The sequence below is a fragment of the Mobula birostris genome, chromosome 11 (assembly GCF_030028105.1).
Source record: "Mobula birostris isolate sMobBir1 chromosome 11, sMobBir1.hap1, whole genome shotgun sequence".
Lineage (NCBI taxonomy): Eukaryota > Metazoa > Chordata > Chondrichthyes > Myliobatiformes > Myliobatidae > Mobula > Mobula birostris.
In genome coordinates, this window is record NC_092380.1 from 2,368,998 (window position 1) to 2,377,367 (window position 8,370).

Genomic DNA, 8,370 nt, shown 5'->3' on the forward strand with positions numbered 1-8,370 from the left:
TGGCTTTACAGTGAATGGTAGCCTTTCTGACCAGAGGTCTGTGACTAGTGGTGTGCCCCAGGGATTGATGCTGGTGCCATTGATATATGTCATCTATATCTACAATCTGGATGAGAATGTGGTACACTGGATCAGAAGGTTTGCGGATGACACCAAAATTGGGTATGTAGTGGACAGTGAGGAAGACTATCAAAGATTGTGATCCAGATCAGCTGAGAAAATGGGCTGAAAAATGGCAGATGGAATTTAATGTCGAGTCCCTAAATTATAGCCAAAGGTTGGCCAAGCTAGGACTGGAATTTATTGTGCAGAGTTTGGCCCATCGAGTTTGCTCCATCAACCCCATTCTCCTCCTTGCCATAACTTTTGACGCCCTTACCAATTAAGAACATATTAACTTCTGCTTTCAATAAACTGAATGACTTGGCCTCCACAGCCATCTGTGGCAATGCATTCCATAGATTCACCATCCTCTGGCTAAAGAAATTCCCCCTCGTCTCTGTTCGAAAGGTCAGTCCTTCTATTCTGAGGCTATGCCTTCTGCCCTCCCCTCATGTCCACTCTATCTAAGCTTTTCAATATTTGATAGCTTTCAGTTCTTCTAATCTCCAGCGAGTACAGGCCCAGAGCCATCATATGCTCTTCATACATCAATGCTTTTATTCCCAGTATCATTCCCGTGAACCTGCTCCGGGCCCTCTCCAACACCAGCACATCCTTTCTGTGGTATGGGGCCCAAAACTGCTCACAGTACTCAAATCAGGCATACCACTGGCACATGTCCTGAAATTTGTTGTTTTGTGGTAGCAGTTCAGTGCAATACTTATTTAAAATACTATAAATTACAATCAATACACACAATGAATCCACTCTTTATGCACTACTGGAATAAGTAGTGTATAAAGAATGTGGTAGTGTACATGGGCTCATTGTCTGTTCAGAAATCTAATGCCAGAGGGGAAAAGGCTGTTGTTAAAATGTTGAGTGTCTGTCATCAGACTCTTGTACCTCTTCCCTGATAGTAGTAATGAGAAGAGAATTTTTCCTAGCTGATGGGGGTCCTAATGATAGGGGCCGCCTTTTTGAGGCATTGCTTTTTGAAGATCTCCTCGCTAGGGAGTCCAGTGCCCATGATGGAGCTGGCTGAGTTTACAACTCTCTGCAGCTCTTTCTGATCCTGTGCCTCCATACCAGACAGTGATCCAACCAGTTCGAATGCTCTCCAAGGTTTATCTGTAAAAATTTACTGGAGTCTTTGGTGGCATACTAAATCTTGTCAAATTCCTAATGAAATATAGCTGCTGTTGTCCCTTCTTTATAATCGCATTAATGTGTTGGGCCCAGGATAGATCTTCAGAGATGTTGACACCCAGTAATTTGAGACTGCTCACCCTTTCTACTGCTGATCCCTCAATGAGGACTGGTGTGTGCTCCCTCGACTTATCCTTCAAGGAGTCCACAATCAATTCCTTGGTCTGACTGACACCAAGATTGTTGTTGCAACACCACTCATCTAGCTGATCGATCTCACTGCTCGACACCATCTGAGATTCTGCCTGCAGTACTTGTGCCATCGGAAAATTTACAGATGGCATTTGAGCAGTGCCCAGCCACACAGTCATGGATATAGGGAGAGTAGAGCAGTGGGCTAAGTAAGCTTCCTCGAGGTGCACCAGTATTGAGTGTCAATGAGGAGGAGATTTTATTTCAAGGATCCAGTTGCAGAGGTAGGTACAGAGGCCCAGGTTTTGGAGTTTGCTGATTAGTACTGAGGGTATGATGGGGTTGAACGCTGAGTTGAAATCAATAAACAGCAGACTGACACAGGTACAGTTTGAGCACCCCTTGTCTGAAAACCTCTGAAATCTGAGCACTGACATGACACCACAAATAGAAAATTCCCAGGTGATCCTCTGAGTGGGACCCGTTGGAGCCAGTTGGTTTCCAGCAGATCTTTGTGCATTACTCACAGTGATTACCATGTGTTTTGTGCTTCTTCCCTGCTCTGTGCTGTAATGATATTGCTGAAAACGTTAAAAAGGCCTTCAGTTACCCTCTATAGGTAATAGTCGAAAGGAAAAGAAGCATTTGTTTATCTATAACACAGAAAGTCAAGTTGTCGGAAAAACTTGACAGCAGGTGTAATTGCAAGGCATCTGACAGAGTATGGTGTTGGAACGTCCACCAACTATGACTTGAAGAAACAGAAGGGCAAACTGTTATTGTTCTATGCTGAAAGTAATGAACAGAAGTTGAATGGAAATAGAAAAACGCTGCATGAAGCAAAAAATGAAGATCTGGATTGTGTATTGAAAGAGTGGATTCATCAGCATCGGAGTGAACATTTGCCACTTAACAGTATGCTGATCGTGAAACAAGCAGAGATCTATCACGATGAACTAAAACTTCAATTGTGAACATTCAGCAGGCTGGTTACAGAAATTTTAAGAAAAGACATGGCAATAAATATTTGAAGGTTCGCGTGATAAAGCGTCTGCTAATCACGAAGCAGCGGAGAAATGCACTGATGAGAATCTAACTCCAGAATAAGTCTATAGTGTCGATGTCACATCATCGTTCTTGTGTTATTGTTCCAGGAAGACACTGATGACAGCTGATGAGAAAGCTCCTACTGGAATTAAGGATGCCTCGGGCAGAATAACTGGTGGGATGTGCTAATGTCAATGTTGATCTACACTCATCCTCAAGTTTCTGAAACCTGATGCAGTTGTAGTGTTTGATGCTGCATTTATCTTCTTTTGTGAGCAAAGACCATCACATTTTTTGGTAATTACAAAATATTATTTTTGCATGAAATTTGAATTTCATCTCCACTTAAAATCCCAAAGGTCAAAGTAAAGTAAAATTTATTATCAGAGTACTTACATGTCACCAAATACAACCCTGAGATTCGTTTTCCTGTGGGCATACTCAGCAAATCGATTGTATAGTAAATATAACAGGATCAATGAAAGATCAACCAGAGTGCACAAGACAACACAATGTGCAAGTTCAAATATATATAGCAATAAATAACAAGAACATGGAATAAAGAGTCCTTAAAGTGAGCTTATAGGTTGTGGGAACATCTCAATGGATGAGCAAATCAGTATAGTTACTCCACTTCAAATTGCTGGTTTTTCAACTGGACCTACCAGCCTTCTCCTTCACACCCTCCCCCACCTTCTTTATAGGGCCTCTGCCCCTTCCCTCTTCAGTCCTGATGAAGGGTTCCAGCCTGAAACGTCAACTCATCGTTTCCACGGATGCTGCCTGACCTGCTGAGTTCCTCCAGCATGTTGTGAGTAGTTACTCCCTTTGTTCCAAGAGCTTGATGGTTGAGGGGTAGTAACTGTTCTTGAACCTGCTGGTGCGGGTCCTGAGGCTCCTGTACCGTCTACCTGATGGCAGCAGCGAGAAGAGAGGATGGCCTGGGTGGTGAGGATCTCTGATGATGGATGCTGCTTTCCTATGACAGCATTTCATGTAGATGTACTCAGTGGTTGGAAGGTCTTTGCCTGTGATGCACTTTTGTGGGATTTTCCATCCAAAGGTATTGGTGTTCCCATACCAGGCTGTGATGCAGCAAGTCATTACGCTCTCCACTACTGAAGTGTCAATCTATCGGAGTTTTCCGATGTTTTGGGTGTCACGCAGAATCTTCACAAACTCCTGAGGAAGTAGAAGTGCTGCCGTGCTTTCTTACACAGGCCCTCTCTGATTCCCTCTCCTGAAGTGTACAATCAGCTCCTTGGCCTTGCTGACATTCACTGAGAGATTGTTGTTTGAGTGCAACATGACCAGCGTCATTATTATGTAAAAATAAAACATCGTGGTTTTTCACCATTTTCATTACATTTACCTGTAATTAAATCCAATCTTTTTATACCTCACGTGAAGAGCTAAAGATAAGTAAAATACAAACACAGTGTACGGTAACCTTTTAATCAAAACACGTCATCGCAGGTGAAGACTGAAAACCTGCTGTTGTTTGTTGTTCAACAGCTGATTTGGGTGTTCTCCCAATGTTTCATTCACCCTGCGCACATTATATTTATGATATGTAATAATGCGTGATGGACAAGTGTAAGACCAGTAGCACATAAATTCTGAGTCAGGGATGATGGCGATGCCAAGCAGCCATTGTCTCTCCACCTGGGAGTCCAAGGGAGTGATAGCTTACCTTTCTGATGGTTTAATCTACACAGTATTGTTTCATGCACAAAATTATTTTAATATTATATAAAACTACCTTCAGGGTATATGTATAAGCCGTACATGTACTGTAATTGGATTTTGTGCCTCGACTTGGGGCACATCTCTAAGCTATGTATATAATGTATATAGAAACAAGACAACATTTCTCCGAACCAGGGTGTAAAGCACAGTAGTAAACATAACACACAATAACTTATGAAAGTAAGGATTAAATCTACAGATGAATCACCATGGTGCATTCATCCAAACCCACAGATAAGCCCTTGAACACGGTCCAGTCTACTGACTTGAACCAATTCCAAAGCCACTCCCCTGCCTCCCACAACATCTCTTTGTTGTTCTCATCTCTGGAGTTTTGCTCTTTAGCCGTTGCCTGTATGCAGGTAGGAGAACAATAGCCAAGTAATCCGATTTACCGAAATGCGGTCCAGTCGTGGAATGGTAGACATTCCTTATCTTAGTATAACTATGTGTTGGGACCTCTGGTGCTAATGGTAATTGGGCAGGGTTTTCTTCAGGTACGCCTGGTTGAAGTCCCTGACTATGAGTTGAAATGTGTTGGGTTGAACTGCTTCTTGTTTGGAGATGGCATCATGCCATATCTCAAGTACTTGATTATCGTTGGCCACTGGTGGTATGAAAACTGCGGTCAGGATTATGGAGGAGAACTTCTTAGGTAAATAGAATGGATGGCATTTGACTGTTAGGTGTTCAAGGTGAGAGGAATGTGAGTTCAACAAAACTGCCACATCAGAGCACCACCAAAAGTTTGTCATGAAACACCCACCGCCATCTTTTGTCTTTTCTGAATCAGCAGTTCAATCCCTTCTGTGAACTGAGAAGCCTTCTGGTCTGATCACTGTATCTGATGTGCTGGGAGAAAGCCATGTCTCACTCAGACATAGAACACAACAATCTCTCATTTCCCTCTTGATACAGTAATCTTACCTCAGGTCCTCAATTTTGTTCTCCGATGATTGCAAATTTGCTGACAAGATGCTGTGTTTCTCCTTGGTAATAGCAAATATACTCACTTTTGCTCCTTAACACTCAAATTTCTGCATATTGCTGCTGTCCTCCACAGTGAAGACTTATGCAAGAGATTTTTTGAATTTCTCTACCATTTCTTTGTCCCCCACTATTACCTGTCCAGCATTATTTTCCAGTAGTCCAATATCCACTCTTTCAAAATGTACACTCGACAAAGACCAGCTGAGCATTTGTGCCTAAAAGTTCAAAGTGAAATCGATAATGAATTACCAGGAGTGGGGTTTGAACCCACATGAACATCCATTCATTAGATCCTAAGTCCAAGCCATACTGGAATCAGCCATGATCCCTCTCCATCCCAATCAGACTGGACTGGTGATGAACCAGGAGGCTATGGCAGCCATCCCAGGCTCCAATAGCCTACTGCCCATGTCAAAGCAAGGACACCAGGATCTTTGGACCAACAGTGTGCACTGTCTTTCCTAAGGTCAATGGGGGTGGGGGGGGACAGGGTTATATTCTCTGCCAACTGGGACCCACTCCCAATCCTAACAGACCCAGAGTCACACCAGTTGGCTCACCTCGTCCGAGCTTCCTCGCTGCAGGAGGTACACACACATCAGCAGAGGACCAGGGTAATGTCTCCAGCTATGGAGACCCATTCTACTCCTGTTTCCCTGCTAAGGAGCTTGAGCGAGAGAGGCTAGATTGACCGTGGAGAAGGGGAGGGTCCACTGGGTGCAGTGGGGAGATAGGGGTGGAGGTGGGGAGGGAGGGGGTGAGGACAAAACATGGGTAGGGGAAGAGAGAAGGGCAAAGGAGGCAGAGAGAGTCGGGGGAGGGAGGGCTATGGTGAGGGAGACGATGAGCAGGGAGAAAGGAAGGGACAGAGAGAGAAATGTGACCTCGTGTGGATGGAGATGAGGAGGGAGCAGGAGAAAGGAGGGAGGGAGAGAGGAGTTAGAGGAAGGGAGAGAAAGGCAAAGAGGGGGGATGGGGCACACGGAGAGGGTAGAGAGAAGGACAGGGCCTGGGGGGAAAGGAAGAGGGGACAGGGAACATGACAGAGGAGGGAAGTAGGGGACAGTGAGAGAGGAAGAGGAAGGAGTGGGAGGGCCAGAAGGGAGGAGGGAGAAGGGATGGATCCAGAGAAGGGGGGGTGGGAGGGGCAGAGGGAAGGTGGGCATAAAGAGCAAGGTTGGAGAGGGAGGGATTGGGGGGGAGGGTGGGTGGTCCGATGGAAAGCAGGGTTGGAGATGAAAGAGGGACGCATCGGGGGAGGGAATGCAGAGCGTTTGGAGGGGTAGTGGGCTGGACAGTGACAGAGGGAGTGGAGGAGGGCAGAGGGAATTGGAGAGAGGTGTGACATAGTGGGGGTGACGTAGCAGAGGGAGATGTATCGTGGTCAACGTGAGGAGTGTCCATGTCGGGGTGAGCACAGCGGCAAGACCGCTGCCTCATTCCCCAAGGCCCCAGTTCGATTCCCATCTCGGGCGCTGGCTCTGTCTGTGTGGAGTATGCACATTCTCCCTTGGACCACAATTATGGATACGCCAGTTTCCTACCAAAAGTGCCCCGCCTTCTTCTCGTCGCACCCCTCCCCTTTCCCGCTAACCCTAACCCTTGACTTCTTCTTCCCACCCTCGCACCCCTCCCCTCAACACCCCGCTGTTCCCATTCTCCCTCTCCTCGAATTAGTCCTCTTTCCAAGCTCCCTCTGCCTCCAAACTCCTTCCTCACTGTTCTCTCCCTTCCCCCACACCCACACTCTCCCTGGCTCCCTCCTTCCTTCTCGCTCTCTCCCTCCCCCTCCTCTATCCCTCCCTCCTTCCCCTGCACCATCGTGAGTGTTAATGTGATCAGTGTTCCCAGGCTGCCATTGGACCGGCTTTATCTTCACTCTCCGACCCCAATCCATGTGCCAGGCATTGTGTGTCCATTGTCCAAAACCCCCTCGCAGGCACAGTGACCGCGCTCCGGCAGCTGCCTCTCCTGCTCCGCTCCACCGCACACGGGCTATGGATACTGGTATGAGGGAGGCAGCACCTGAGGAGGGGCAGGGAGGAGGGAAAGGGCAGTGAATGCATGGAGGGAGAGTTGACGGGTGGGGGATTCGTGCTGTAGGAGCGTTGCATGTCAAAGCTGATTGATATTTGTGAATGAGGCAGAACGGTTCGGCACAGGATCAGGCCCTTCGACCCATTGTCTGTGCTGAGCATGATGCCAGATCAATCTAAATCCATTCTGCTTGCACGTAATCCGTATCCCAGTCTTAGACGTATCTACCCCCATCACCACTGGCAGCGCCAGTCTCTGTGTTTAAAAAAAGCTTGCTCTGCACTCTCCATTAAACTTACCCCCCTCCCCTTCTATAGATTTCCTCTGGCATCAGAAATTTCAAACCGGGGGAAGATATAGTCGATTCTGTTCATGCTGTCTATGCCTCCCCTAACTTTATAAACCTCAGCCTCCGACTCTCCAGAGAAAATAGGCTAAATCCGGCCAGTTCATGTCCTCTAATCCAGGCGACACCAGGTCGCTGCACAGGTTTAGCCAGTTTTCTAAATGCCTCAGCCATATCTACCCCCACCCTCACTGGCACCCGCCGGTCTCTGTGTGAAAATGAGGTACAGGAAGTCCGAGAAGACTTTATTCGACATTTACGCCTGGAAACCACAAGATCCTTTTCTGCACCCTCTTCAAAGCGCGACAGCCTTCCTGTCATGGGCGACCAGAACTTCACACAATACTCCAAGTGTCGCCTGACCAGTATTATACAGCTGCAATGTGACTTCGAAGTACAGCACAGAAACAGGCTATTTGACCCATCTGGTCCGTGCTGAACCATTTAAACTGCCTACCCCCATCGACCTGCACCGGGACCATCGCCCTCCACACCCCTACCATCCGTGTACCTATCCAAACCTCTCTTAAACATTGAAATCGAACTCGCGTCCACCACTTGTGCTGGCAGCTCATTCCACACTCTCATGAACCTCCGAGTGAAGAAGTTTCCCTCATATTCCCCTTAAACTTTTCACCTTTCACCCTTAATCGATCACCCAACAGTGGAAAAGGCCTGCTTGCATTTACCCTATCGATATCCCTCATAATTTTGTGTACTTCATCCACCCTTATACTTAACGCTCCGACTGATGAACG